Source organism: Pteropus alecto, unplaced genomic scaffold (assembly GCF_000325575.1).
Source record: "Pteropus alecto unplaced genomic scaffold, ASM32557v1 scaffold11, whole genome shotgun sequence".
Taxonomy (NCBI): Eukaryota; Metazoa; Chordata; class Mammalia; order Chiroptera; family Pteropodidae; genus Pteropus; species Pteropus alecto.
Genome location: NW_006431956.1, coordinates 13,349,648 through 13,362,752, shown reverse-complemented (window position 1 = coordinate 13,362,752; position 13,105 = coordinate 13,349,648).

Here is a 13,105-nt window from a genome sequence, read left to right as displayed (position 1 = left end):
CTCTTTCTTTTCCAGACACCAGATACATCATAATTGGGATTCTAAAAAGAGATTCATCTAATAAATGGATCCGAAAGTCCAACTCTTTCAAATCCCTCTCCAAAGAAAAGGTTACTATGTCCTAGATTAGTATCAATGTTATCCAGTAAACAATTTGTCAGGAAACATTATTTTTAAAAACACAATTTATATTATAAGTCATCTTTCATAAGCAAAAGCTACTTTAAATTTTAAAACAAAACAGACTTTTTTTTTCTTAGAAGATACAACTACTATAAGTTTGGATAGATTGTTCTATAATTGCTTGACAATTATAACTAAGGTATTCTTTATCCAACATTATATCAAGTATAAATACTATGACTAAACTCTAATTACCAAAAAAAAGATAATTACATGCAAAAAAAATTAATGCCAATCAAAATCATAAGCAGAACTTGCTAATTAGTCACTTGAATTCTATGTGGCCACGCAGAAGCCCAAGAGTGTATAGAACAGGGGTTGGGGTGAGGCATTAATTAAAAGGACACCTCTGAGAATCCCAGCAATTGACAAAGGGGTGACAATTTCCACGAATAATATTTGCAAAAGTGAAATTAAAGATAAAGGTATCAGTTGCTAATATGCTAGTTTCTAAAATGTCGTAAACATGGCTAGTCATTTCCTGATGGTTCTTTAAGATTCTTCTAGCAAAATTTATCTATTTATAGCTTCTGATTGCCACTACACCAGCCAAATGGCTGAGACAGGGAAATATAATCTAAAATAGTTTTGCACTATTTCCTTTCCTCAGAGAAAACGGGGTTTAGCCTTCAAAATCACCTTCTCAGCTAGTCTCTCCTATTGATCCTTCCTCAGTCAACTTAAGATGCTCCCCCTCAGAAATAGAGGACAGATTCATTGTTACCAGGGATTACGAGAAGGGTGAACAGGAGGGAAGTGGACGTATTATTTTTTACAACCGCATGTGAATCTACAACTACCACAAGATAAAAATTATAATTATAAAATATATTTAAATATATTGTTCTCCCATTAGGGGAAAAACGGGGAGAATCAACGCTATCCATTCCAATGAAAGAAACATTAAAATGAATTTTTCTGTAATATAAAGTCATTCCAATAATACAAGCCAACTTTTAAAAATTGTTCAGGGCAACGATACTTTATTCCCCTAAGTGCTTTCAAGGAGTCCCTTGAAGTATATTTCCTGGGTAACACTGTTTCCAGTCTTGGCATAAAATAGGTACGTTCACTATTTATTTGCCTTCATTAGTGAATAAATTCTTGTACTGTAATCTGAACTTAAAGATAGAGCACTTCAAAAGTACAGTGATCCCTGATTGTTTCCTGCTAATGTGACATTAGAGTGAAATGGTGGATTTCTTCCTGGTTGCTCTGAGCATCATCAGCTGGACACCAGGACTTCACTGAGAAGGAAGAAGCACAGATATCCATACACTGCACAGGAGAGGTGAGCCTGGTCAGATGTATTGGAGATGATGGCCATGAAGAGTAAAAGGAAGGAATAGACGGACCCGAAGCTGGTCAGGAAATGAAGACTACTGCACAGAAGAGTAGATCCCCGCGAAGCAACACGTAGAAATAGAATTACGAAGTTCGGCCCTAGGCAAAACAAAGATTTTTTTCAATGTCTTCATTCCACGTTGCATTTCTACTGACAAATTTATTCATTCAATAGGCATTTATTGAATATCTACTACATACAAGGAAGACACCATGAAGAAAAGCCAGAGATATGAAAGGGAAATTCCCTTTCTTTACAGATTTTAAACCTAGTAGTAATGACAGAAATACAAAAACAATAATGGCGCAACAAGGCCTGATTGACCCAAATACCGATGAAAACGTAAGCGGTGTTTCTGACAGCTCAGAGTAATAACTCCCCTCACCCCAAGTTGCTCAGCCTCCAGAGATAATCTACTTCCTCCCAGGGGTTTGGCTCTCCCGCTCTGACTTCTTCTTTCTCAACACAACTCACCTCAGGACTGTACTCTCTGCTAGGGTTAATCAGATAAATTAATGCCAATTAAGGTATTAATGCCTGATTCTCGCTTAATCTGTGGTTCTTCCAGATAACTTACTCAAGGAAATAGTCAGATGAAAGCTTCAATCACCTCAGAGTTACATCACAGAGGGAGGAAAAAGAGCAGGGTGTTTGGGAATCAGAAGGGCTCTTGACAGGCCCGAAACCGCACCACAGAGCGGGCTCCCCGAAAAGCGATCGGTCAGATTATGAGAATGATCTCACCTCTGAGTGGAAAGTTCTGGGTAAAGTCCAAATCACTAGAATAGTCTTTGAATTTAATGCTGCTATTGCACAAATAATATTAAATCAACTCTAGCTAAAAACCAGAACATTTTCATTTGTTATTAGCTTGAGCCGATTGTATAATGTGACTCATTAATCTTTTTCACTGAACTAATCTTAGGTTGCAAAATAATTCCATCTCCTGGATATCAGTTCAATCTTTAGGCCGTAACTAGATTTCTAAAGACTTTCTTGATTGTAATGAACTCTTTCTTCACTGACATAACCTGCTACATAAGCAGCAGGATCAGTACAAAATAATGACCAGATTTAGGGTCTGTCTGAAAATAGCTCATAGGTCAAGGACATTTGTTGAACACATAATGTATGCCAGCCATGTTCTCATCTATCATTTAATTTAATGCATATAACTACCTGCTGAGATGAGCAATAGATCTCACTTCAGAGTTGCAGAAAGAGGAATTCAGAAATGTTATGTGACTTGCCCAAGGTCGCACAGCTACTAAGCGGTGAAGCCAGGATTTAAAGTCAGATCTGTCTGACATTAGAGCTCATGTACGCTCCTTTACATCTCATTTCACATGCAGTATAGAGCCAGCAGAACTAAATAACTATGTGTCATTTTCACTGAAGATGGAACAGAAATAAATGGCTTAAGTTTCAAAAGTTGGAAAGCTTTTCCTAAATCATAGTGCTTGTGAGACATGGGGATATCTAACCACGGGACGTCTTTGGGATATGTATTAGAATGGAGTGGACAACTGACTGGAAGTCCTGTCTGGAAGCAGAGGTTGAGATAAAGCAATGTGCTTCTAAAGTTCACATTTGATATTCACCTTTCTATCTCTATCTACTATTGTAAGACTCTAAAATCATCGAGGTGGTCCCCTCTGAAATTAACTTCTATATGTTCCCAGTGGCTTGTATCAACCCAAACCAGAGAAGCATAATGAGTGTCATCCACAGCAGGTCCTGAAGACTTAGGCAGACTGACTTGCTAAAACTCTTCATCTCTTTGAAGTGAAGAGAAGGACAAGCACGGGGAGGGGTTACCAATACGCAGTACTGGGTGAAAGGACAAATGACCATTTAGCCATTCTCTCTGACAACTTTCTGCCCTCTCAATCAAAAAGAAGAAAAACATGAGCCAAGAAATAATCTGGTTCTTTAACCACCATTTTCTCCACGCTCTATCCATGCCTGCCTTTGTATTTATTCTATTAGTTTGAATGTCAGATTAGAAATATAACTAATATAGTATTTCATTGTACATTTAGTCACATGCTATAACAATTCTTTAGTTTTAAATTAGGTATCATTTTCACCCTTAAGGGAAGACAATAAGGTTTATAGCAAAAGCCATATGCCCAAAATCACAATTTGTCTTTTTCTTTATAAGTATGAGCAGATGGCCACAGGCCTACTAGGATGATTCAAACTTAAAACATGATTCTGAATCATTTCCTTAGATAAGCAGAAGGGGTTCCAGCTTGAACCTAAAATGTAGTCATCTTAGGATTCAGACCTTCTGGAAATCCTCAGTAGTGGGACACCAGAGATCTATAAATGCATGAGACCAAGACTGAAGAGGCTGGAAGTCAGGTACATAAGCTTGGTTCAAGGTCAAGGCCTCACACATTACTGGATACCTGGAGAGGAAGAAGCTGTTGAGCACAGTGAAGCCAGTTACCTAATCCCATGCAAACGGGTGTTTATTGAGAGTCCAGTTTTTCTCTGGTCAAATAAGACTGTTCCATAAAGTTCAGAGACAGAAGAAAGAATCTCCTCGCTTTGATAGAAAACACAGCAAAGCTTTTGTTCATTTGCTACAGCATCTTTGACACAACCTGTAGAAAGTTAGTGTGGCTGTACTGAAAGGCAGCTTGCTTGACCTGTGCTTGACATAAAAAAGCTTTTGTTCATTTGCTACAGCATCTTTGACACAGCCTGTAGAAAGTCAGCGTGGCTGTACTGAAAGGCAGCTTGACCTGTGCTTGACATAAAGTAGGGCACAGCCATGAGACACCACCCTAGTATCTTGGTGGGCATCAGAGAGCAGTGCATCAGGTCACCATGGAAGAGGCTCAGCAAGTGAAGGGGAGATGTCAAGTTCTGCAAGGGTCCCAGACGACAGTGCTTGGAAATCCACTGAGATGCCCCTGAGAGTTTCCCGAGATATTTGAGGAGGACTGCAAACTAAGAAACTGGGGCTCTTGCAAGAGTATATGTGTACAGAGAAGAGAAACAGTACTGGGTACTGTTATCATCACCTTCATTTTAACCACTTAAATTGTCCAGGAAACTTGTGTGCTGAAACCTGGGATAATGGATGGATACAGGTGGAACTGGACCTTGGAGAAAGGGAAAGGTTGTAGGGAGCATGACCAGCCATGAGTTCAGGAAGTATTTATTCCAATAACCTCTCAGCATGAGGTAAGTCAAACTCAACAGTTAATTATGCTCCATTTTCCCTTTATTAAAAAAATAATAATAATTTGCAACTATAGGTTAGAAGCTCTGCCATTTTCAAATTCAGAAGTTTCAAACATTTTTGGTCCAAACACCATATTCTCTTTCAAAAGGCCTTATGGACCAGCTGCCTTCCCATCGCCATTCTTAAAAAGTCACCAAAATTAATGGTGCAATATTTGGTGTGTACATCTTCACCTTCATCTCTCACAAACATCTCAGGCAGAATGCACCTAAGCAGATCTCATTATCGTTTTATCAAACTCTACTCCTCCCTCTGCAGCTTCTCTCTGTTAGCAACCTTCCTACACATCAATAACCAATTAAAAACCTAATTCCACATGGAATACCTACCCTCCCTCTAATGAATAAAAAGTATAGCTCAAGAAATTCAATAAAAATATAGGAAAACCCAATATTATAAGATGATATGTATTCAAAAATTCATTTACAACTTCCATGAAATTCCAATCAGAATTTAAATAATATTTTGATGTAACTCGATAAGCTGATTCTAATATTCGAAGGGAAGGGTGTGTGTGGAAGAACAACCAAGAATGTTTAAGGAAATGGAAAATGATGAAAGACTTACCCTACTAGACAGCAAAATTATACTATAAAGTTAGAATCCTTAAAGCTGTGTGATAAAGGCACAAAAATAAACAAATAGAGTCCAGAAACAGGTCCATACATGTGAATGAAAAAGATATCTTAGATTAGTAGGAAAAGGATAGATTGAATCTCAAGTAAATAGTATTGGTAAACCTGGCTATGCTTTTTTAAAAGGCCGATAATTTATATATGATTTTTAATCCAATTTATACAAATCAATAAATTTTAGATGGATTAAAGATCTCGTTAGAAAAATATAAAGCTATAACACGGATGTAACTGGAAAACATTGTACTAAGTGAAAGAAAACAGTCACGAAAGATCACATACAGTATGACTCCACGTATATTTGTCCAAAATAGGCAAAACTACAGAAACGGAACATAGATTAGTGGTTGCCTAGGGTTAGGGGGCAAAAGAGGGTGTTGAGATGAAGTGGAGAGTGACTGCAGATGGGTATAGTGTTTCTTTTTGGGTTGACGAAAATGTTCTAAAACTAATTTTGGTGACAGTTGCAAAATTCTGTGAATATACTAATAACTGTTGAATGATACACTTTAAATAGGAGAATTGTATATGTGATTTATATCTCAATAAAGCTATTAAAATATATAAAGCTAAAGAAATTCAAAGGAAATATAGGAGAATGTGTTTATTACCTTGTCCTAATGCATTCACACACATATGCAAAAATTTTAAATAAATTGTACTACATGAAACTTTGAAAACTATACAAGAAAACTTATAAACAAAGTAAAAAATCAAACTATAAACTGAAAAACTATGTACAACATATATAAAAAGAAAAAGGATTGATACATGGACACACTCACCTTCATATATATGTATATCATATAAAATAAACTACAATCAATAAGGAAGACACCCAATAAAAAATTAGTGATAGCCATGAATGGGATGTAAAGTTTGAAAATCATTCAGTCTTGTTATTTAAAACACCATGTTTTCACCCATCAAATTGTCAAAAATTATTTTAGACTGATGCTATCCTGTTGGCAACAGTGCGGGGAAATACATGAGTATTTTCATATATTGCTGTAGGAGGAGAAATCTATAAAATTTTTTGGAAGGTAATTGTGTGGTATCTATTCAAGCTTTATTTGTGCATACCATTTGTCCCAGCAATTACACTCTAGTTATCAATTCTAGAGACGTATTCATGTGTGTGCATGACAAGCATGTATAAGAATTTTATCTGGAGTATTGTTTGCAAAAGTTAAAATCTGGAAACATTTTCAATGCCCATAATTTGGAACATGGTTAAATCATGTCCCTCCAGCTTAATCATGTATTTTAAAACTCACGACCACCCTGCAAATTAATGTTATTATTGCCCTTTTAGAGACGAGGAAAGGAGGCCAAGGGAGGTAGGGCAGTTTCGAAGGATTGGATAGACTTATATTTACTGCTATAGAAACTAATAACAGTGGGTGATTGTTTTTGAGAAAATTGGTGTTGATATTTTTGCTATATCTGTGGAGATTTTTTTCTCAAAAATTATGTAAAACTTATATAAATAAAAATAGATGAAAACATATGTAATGTTAGCGAGGAACATTTTGAGAAAAATATCAAAATCACATTTTGCATTTGTCTCAAACTGAGATGACCAATTATATTTTAAAATGGACTTATTTCATTAAAATAAGAGTGATTAAGGGTCCTGTGATAGTTCTTGAAATTTATCTTGAGGAGAAAAATGCACATGTGCCCCCCCCAAAAAATACCGTAAGGATATTCACTACAGATTTTGTTTTAGTTAAAAAAATGGATACAAATTAAAGGGACACACACATGTGAAGAGATTGTTATATAAATTATGAGAGTCACATTAAATGAAATTCACTGTAGCCATTTAAAAGAATGCTGTAGATTTTTATTTTTGATGAAAAATGTCTTATAACATAGTTGAGTGAATAAGTCAGATAATAGAATAAGATATATAGTTTGATCCCATTTACATAAAATGGTTTCCATATCTTCATTAATTTACATACAGAGAGAGGTATCTCAAGGTATATTTAATGAAATATTGATATGGTAATTAAAATATAAGAATCATTTACTTAAATTTTTATTAAAAACTTAATATGTTAAGTTTTTGAGACTATGTTAAGTAATGAATAACCATTATTTCATTTGCTCTTCATTATCCTGTAAATCGAGAACTATTATTCTGTCCATTTTTTTTTTTAATGTTAGAAATTGAGAATAAAAAATTCACACAATCCTGTAGCTAATTAGTGATCGGGTTGAAATGTGTCTTTCTAATTCTGAAGCCCATGCTTTTAACCATTAACTATACTACTCTACTTCTGTACTTCTCACATTTTCTTGTAGATATTTAATAAACACTTTATGGATTGATGGTTATTACGTTATTTTTAGGCCTAATAGTTGCCGAATACGAGGAAGTTACTGAGAACTTACTACGCAAGGGATATTCATGAAGACATCCATCTTCCTAAAGTGTGAGGCCTCTTTAAGAAGGAGCCCACTGAAGATCAGGCACCCGTCTGTCTCTCCATTTTGATGGACTTTGTTCCCACCAAGGCCTGGGGAGAGTCTATACTCTGCCTGGAAATGCAGCCCATTTGGTACTGCACAGACATCACACAGATACACACATGGTGACATGCTTTATGATCTTTTCGTGGCCTTCTTTTTACACTTTAAATTTTAAAAATAAAAATCCATAGACTTCTTGAAGGAAGAAGGTGGATTAGATACTATCTCTCAAATATCCTATGATTATTTTTTTAACATGTAGCAGAGGTCTTCAGCAGACATGAAGAAGAATATATTTAGGGGTCTACTTAAAAATTCAAATTGCGATTTAACATAGTCCTTATAAATATATTGCCCATCCACCCCGGTACTGTTGACTAGTGTATGGCAAGTTGGCTGGAGTTTCTGCGGCTAAGTTGAATTTTACAGGTGAGCTTTATCTGGATTTTGATAAAACATCTTATTTAAAAGGTTGAATAATTATACATTCAATACAAATGGTTTCTCACAAATTCAAAACTGACTGAAACCCTCTCCTCCCTTCTCCCCCCAAAAGAATGGTGATAAAAATCTGAAGTTAGGAACAAAAGGACAGAGAGATAGAATAATAGATAATGCAAATACATACAGAGATGAAATAATAAAACGAATGCTGCTGGAAAGACTATTAGGTTCATTTTGACTAAAGTACTAAATATACAAATATTACCTAGGAAAAGAGAATTTAACATGCATGCCTTTGTAACTAATACAAGAAAGATATCTCTTTCCTCTGTGCCTATCTCATTCCAGGGTAGGAAAAGGCTATTCAAAGAAGAGATGTCCTGGAGCTATAGTGGTGACTTTGGGGGTCACTGAGACATGGCAGCAGCAGACAGAGAAAGAGAACCTGAGGCTATCTGTCCCTGTCAGAGCTCACATCCTGGTCAGTAAGTAACCATTCTGAGTTACAGTGGTGGATATCCCATGGCTGCCTGTAACATGCACCCTGCTTAAAAGATGAACTCAGTTCAGTATGTGAAAAGTCACACAGAAATATAGAATATGATCAAAAACAATTATTTGATATTATTAAAAATATACATTTAAACATATTTAATGTATTTTAAAATAAATATAATAAGACAAAACAACCACTTTATAACAGAATGAAGGCAAAAGGGGACTAGCTATTTAGCACCAGCTATGTACCAGGTACTTTATGATCATAATTTAATTGACTATTCATATCAACACTACAAAACACCATCAATCCCATCTTACAGACAAGGAATTTGCAGTCCACGTAAGCTCAGTGATTCACACATCAACAAGGTACAGGCAAAGACAGAGTGCTAACCTAGGCCAGTCTGGCCCCAGAAGCCATGGTCTTTTTCTGCTATGGCATCATCTCTCCAGATGAAGCCTGGTTTTCCCACTGAATAGACACGTTTAATGTGTAGCAGTGTATACGCAGAATGTACTGTTGTAAAACTATTCATTGGAGTTCATCTGACAGAATCCTTGTTGTTAAGAGGGAAGAGACTGAATGTGGCAGTTGAGTCCCCTTTGTCCTTCATGACAACACTAGAAATCCAATGCAATTATTTCCCATTACCTGGCTTTCTTTTCTGCAATAAAATTTTTATGATTAATAAAACAACCTCATAAGAAAATACCTCAAAATGAGCAATTATTGAAACAACGTATGCCTTCGAGTTCCTGTCTTAGGACCTTGGTTCGTGCCTGCACCCTCCTACAGAGTAAGCATGCTTCAGCGCCCTCAAAAACCTCTCTGTAAAGCCCCAGGTGCTGAAATTGCTCTAAAGCAGTGATTGGGAGCCTCTAGCCTAATCGTTTATTGTAACAAGAAAATCAGTGTTATTATCTCCTTTTTTAGAGATAAGGAAAGAAAGCTTGGGGAGGCAGAATAGCCTGAGGTCTAATATCATAAATCTTCTTGCTCAACAGCGAGGAAGACAAGGCATCTTCCTGAGTTTGGTTACATCCTATGACATCAGCGACTCATGAGCTGATGGATGTGCCGCTAGTAGGGTCTGACAGTTGGAGGATGATCATTGATTGGATTTGCCTTGCAGGTAGAGGTGTTTGTCCGCTGGCTTGGAGGGAAGGCAGATGGTGGGGGAAATGGATGATGATGGTGTGAGTAGTGTCTGTCATTTTCCAAATGGTTGCTGCCAAGAAGAGAAAAGCAGCTGATGAAAATCATGTGTTTCAAAGTAAGGAAACTGGGAAATACTTCTTTTGTTTTAAAGACATCATTGTCTGTCTTATTTGCAAGGGAAAATAATCTCTTTTTCAGAAGGAATATAATTCCAAGAGGCATGCTACGATGAGCCATATTTTATAGTTAAATAGCTGACAAGGTCAGTAAAAGACAAAGGAAACAAGATTCACAAACATCTTATTCATCAGCAAAAGTTATTCAAAGCCATAGCATTATATATAATAACACTCTGCAGTGCATTCTACTATGTAGATCCTAAAATTTAGCCAAAAAAAAAAATGTTAAGAAAAAGAGAAAAACTTCAAAATATAACACTGAGATCTCCCCTCCAAATACCCAAGAGAAGATGACCCCACAGTGAAGCTCACAGTTAACAAGCCCCAGTGACTCTTGCAGAGATTCTAACTATAGTTAGTTTAGTTCCCTGATCCTGATCATTAGCAGAAAACCAAGGGCTGCCAGACATATGAAAAAACCTTCTAAAACAGGAACTGTAACTGGCATCCTCAGAGGCACATGAAAAGATATCACTTTCCTAAACAAGAACAGAAAGGTGTTCTAGACAATTAAAAATATGATAACAGAAATGAGAAATCTCATATGAGTTAGAAAACACGGAAATGGGAGGAATGATAAAGAGAACAACTAGAGAAATAAGAAAATTTGAAAACAAATCCGGGAAGTCCAACATCAGAATTATCGGATTACCACAAAGAACAGAGAAAAACAGAGGAGAGGAAATTATAAGCCACATTTCCTAGAACTAAAAGACATTAGTTCCAAGATGGAAAGGCCCAATAAGTACCCAGCATAGTAGAAGAAATGGACTCACCCTAAGGCACATCAGTTTAGAATACTGTGGACCAAGAAAAGCACGTGCAAATTAGAGAGGAAATAAATGGCCAAATTCACAGCGTCAGGATTCAGAATGGCGTTGTACTTCCCAGCACCAATACTGGAATCCAGAAGACAAGGGAGCAATGCTTTCAAAATTCTAAAGGAAAATTACTTCCAATTTAGAATTCAATACTTAGCCGTAAATTATAGATGAGGTAAAATCAAACCACTTTAATGAGAAATGTAAGGTCTCAAAAAATTTGCTTTTCCAGAAGACTTTCTCAGGAGGCTATTGAAGATGCTGTCACTAGAGGGAAGGAGTAAATGGAGAAGGAAATATGTGGGATGTAAGGAGGAGGAGATTCGAAACAGGAGAGTGAAAAAGAAGAATTTTCAAGAGGGCGATAAAGAGGGATTCCTCATGAGAAACGGACACCAAGTGTAGAGAAGGAATACAATAGTATTATTCAAGAGATTCGCATGGCAATGACTACCATCCTGATTCCCTCTGCTACTATGACATTCACGAGATAAAACTACTAGAGGATGTTGTCTAATAAGAAAAAAGAAGAGAAACAAAAAGAGCAAGATATGAATTCAGAAAGGTCTGGGACGGGAGCAAAAATAATCCAGCCAGCCAAGAAGGAAGAAGAAGAGAGGTATCTAGGAGCACGATCTCAAAAAATATATTCAGGAACTGATAAATGAGCTGTTGTGATGGACTTCGTAGAAAGTCTTAGTAAAAGGCCATTAATCAAAATAATTAAAAATAGATACAAAGAAAACAGCAAGTGAAAAAAGGCTTTAACTTTATGAAAAATACGGAGAAAGAGAGGAAAAATAACCATATTATGCAACGATGCTCAGTTCTAAAGAGTATTAGAATAATGGTAATACTAATTTCACCGAAATTGTAATACAACTGTATTGGGAAGATGAGAAAGGCGAAGCAAAATGACAGCAGATATATAGCTTCCATGATAAGAATTTAAAAGACGATGTCTAAAGTTGATGAATCAAGAGATAGTAATATATGCATAGTTTTTAGAACTTTAAAGATGTGTAAAGACCAAAAGAAGCTTTAAAAGAGTTGAAAATTGTTGCCTTTGTGGATGAAGACCAGGGAAAGTGAGAACGGGTGAGTCAGAAAACTAAATTTTGTAGTCGCTAAATTCTGTAATAGTTTGTTATTACTACCTGACTTTTTGAACTACGTGCATGTAAAATTTTGACTTAAAATTTAATTTAAAAACAAAAATAAAGAAAACAAAAATGCTGGATTTCCAATATAAATAGGTAGGCTCTCAGGTGATTATTTGAATATTAAAAAGAGACATGTTATTGTGAATCCCTGACTGGGGAGAGGTATAAATATAGATTATACCTGGAATAGCCTGGCTGCTTTTACCTTATTATTTTCACTTCAACTTCTGTAGTCCTTTCAACTATTTTAACTGTTTGAATAGCCAGTGATCTAATCTTCTCCAAGATCCAGAATTGCATCCACAGGCATAACATCCACAGGCATCTGTTATTTGCTATTATCTGTTATTTGTTATTTCTCTGAAACACAGTGGTACAGTAGATGGCAATTATCCTCTCCCAGGGATTAAGATGCTCTTCACTGTATATGTAACCTTCACTGCCTTGCACCGTCCACTTGTGACTCTCTACCTACCATGCCGTGCAGCCCTCTTGTTTTCAAATTTCACGAAGTTTCTATTTGTTTAATAGCTCCAATTTCTGGCAGCCAAATGACCAGATGGTAGAAAAAAGAAAGAGGGTGTGTGTGAATTTACTTCTCTAAAGCCCAGCCACTGTGCCCAGAGTCAGACTTAGAACAAGTTGCCCTCTGCCTAGAAGATGAACCCCAGAACCTGACATGCAAACAGCACAAATTTGGGGTCTTAAGACTTTTCCACATTCAAGGGTCTCTTTGAAAACTGGAAATGCGCTGAGAAATAGAGTACCTTAATACTTACCGTTGGGCAGGATTGATTGGCAGCCAGCTAAAAATAAATCTGAGATATTGGAAGCTGTCTAAGGGAAGAAGAAAGTCACCAATTTATCCTAATTTCAAATTGTTCCTACGATTAACCTTGGCCATCATAGCCAGAATTATTTTAAATTTCCTTCAG